The sequence below is a fragment of the Mustela nigripes genome, chromosome 14 (genome assembly GCF_022355385.1).
Source record: "Mustela nigripes isolate SB6536 chromosome 14, MUSNIG.SB6536, whole genome shotgun sequence".
Lineage (NCBI taxonomy): Eukaryota > Metazoa > Chordata > Mammalia > Carnivora > Mustelidae > Mustela > Mustela nigripes.
In genome coordinates, this window is record NC_081570.1 from 42685481 (window position 1) to 42688156 (window position 2676).

The window sequence follows — 2676 nt, forward strand, 5'->3', positions numbered from 1 at the left end:
TACACATTAAAGAACCTCATGGCTATTCCAATAAACAGTGCTCCTCTGTCTGTCCATCCAGATGGTTCTTGCTTCTTTAATGGTCCCCTGCTCTGGGTCCTTCATTTAATGTGGGGAAAAGGGTGGAGGGCGGGAGCTCTGACCGCTCTGTCCATGACAATGAGTTTCTCAAGGTGACCTGGAGGCCACCCAGGACCTGGGTGCCCACTGCCTGAGTCACAGGGCTTTCTAGGGGAGGCTCAGCAATTTTCCATGTGATTTTGGGTTTTGTTATTATTTTATTTTTTCCTATCAAAGTTTTACTTTCCATAGTTTCAAGTATCAAACAGTTTTGCAAGACTTATCATGAAAAGTCTTATGTCTTCTCTCCCGACCTCCTTTTTCTTCTCCCCGAGTCCCCGCCCTGTCCCCGCCCTGACCCCCCGGGGCAAACGTTTCCAGCCCTTCCAGCTGACTCTTTTGCTATTTACCTCCTATCATTAAATAACACACGTATTTCTATGTCTTGGTCTCTCAGTTTCAGGCATTCTCTTTGACTTCCCACTGTGAAGATAGGGATTTGGCTCTCTCACACACACCAGCACCCCCAAACCAGCCATATAGACACCTGTGCACTCACTCTCTGAGTCAACCCCTGCCCATCCTTCCAATATCATTACGATTATGTGGTTTTAAAAGTTTTTTTATTTGTAAATTACTTTTAATTGCGATAAAATACACTTGGCTGCAAAATGTACAACCTTAACCATTTTCAAGTGTACAGTTTGTTAAGTGGCATTAAGTACACTCACACTGTTTTTTACCATCACCGCTGTGCATCCAGACCCCTTTCCATCTTGCAAAACTAAAGTTCTGTACCCATAAAACAGCAGCTCCTCATTCTCCTTTCTCCCCGGCCCCTGACAGCCACATTCTACTTTCTGGCTCTATGAATTTCACAACTCCAGGTACCTCATGTAAGTGGAATTATAAAGTATTTGGTCCTTTTAAAAAAGTTTATTAGTATTGTTGTTATTATTTTTGTTGTTGTTATTATTATTTTTAATAATCTCTACACCCACCATGGGACTCAAACTCACAACCCTGAGATTAGAAGTCTCCCGCTCCACCCAAGGAACCAGCCAGGTGCCCATAGTATTTACTCCTTTAGGACTGGCTTATTTCATTTGGCATATTGTCCTCCGTGTTCATCTGTGTGTAACATACTGCAGCATCTCCTTCCTTTATAAGGCTGAATAATATTTCATTGTGTGCGTATTCCATATTTTGTCCATTTATCCATTGATGGACATTTGGGTGTCTTCCATCTCTTGGCTCTTGTAAATAATTCTGCTATGAACATGGGTGTACAAGTATCTCTTCCGGTCCCCATTTTTCAATTAATTTGGGTATATACCCAAAAGTGGAATTGCTGGATCACGTGATGATTCTACTTTTAATTTTTTTAGGCACTGCCGCACTGTTTTCTACAGTGACTGTACCATTTTATATTCTCACCGACAGTGCACAGAGTTCTGAGTTCTCCACATCCTCTCCAACACACTATTGTCTGCTTTTGTTTTTACTTTTTTTGATAGTAGCCATTCTAATGGGTATGCAGTGGTCTCTCATTGTGGTTCTGATTTGTATTTCCTTGATGATTAGTGATGTAGAGCATCATTTCATGTGCTTATTAGCTATTGTATATTTTGTTAGGAAAAAATGTCTATTCAAGTCCTTTGCCCATTTTAAAATCAAGTTGTTTGGGGTTTTTTGTTGTTGTTGTTGCACTGTAGGCATTCTTTGTATATTCTGGGTATTAGCCCCTTATCGTATGTATAATTTGTGAATATTTTCTCCCATTCCATCTGTAGCTTATTCACTCTGTTGAGTTTTTATTTTTGATATAGCCCAATTTCTCTATGTTTTCTTTGTTCCATGTGCTTTTGGTGGCATATGCTGGAAGGATTTTGATGTGATCAGAACAACAAATGCTATTCCCAGTGTGCCATGATGAATTTTTGTCTTGCACAACTTTGTGGCTTTCCTGGAATTAATGATTGATTTTTTGGTTTTATTGTTTTATTCTTCACAATTAAGTATTTACTGACTTACTCATGCAGAATAAGTCCCTGCAGATCTGTGACTGCTCTGCCCAGACAGGTGGATGGCAAGGCCAGCTGCTCAGCTTTCATCCTGGACTGTCCCTTCACTGTCACCTGGAAGCTTCTCTGCACTTCTTCTATGTTGAATCTCTTGCTTCCCAGATCCCACATCTTCTTTTTTTTATACTCACTGTTGGATTTGGAGGAACATCATAGCTTTCTAGAAGGAAATATTTGAGGTATATTTTTGGAGACCTTGCATTTCTAACAGTGCCTCACATTTAATTGATAGTTTGACTAGGTACAGAATTCTAAGTTGGAAATAATTTTCCTTCTGAATTTTGAAGGCTTGCTCTATTGTCTTCTAGTCCCTGTTGAAAAGTTCAACGTCATTCTGTTTCTTAATCTTTTATAGGAACCCTGTTCTTTCTCTCTGGAAGCTTTTAGTCTCCAGTATCCTCGATATGTCTTGGAGTAAATCCATTTCCATCCATTGTGCCGAGCATAAAGTGGGCCTTCTCATTCCGGAAACTCATCTTCAATTTGGAGACAATTTTCTAGAACTACCTCTATAATGATTTCCTTAGCTCTA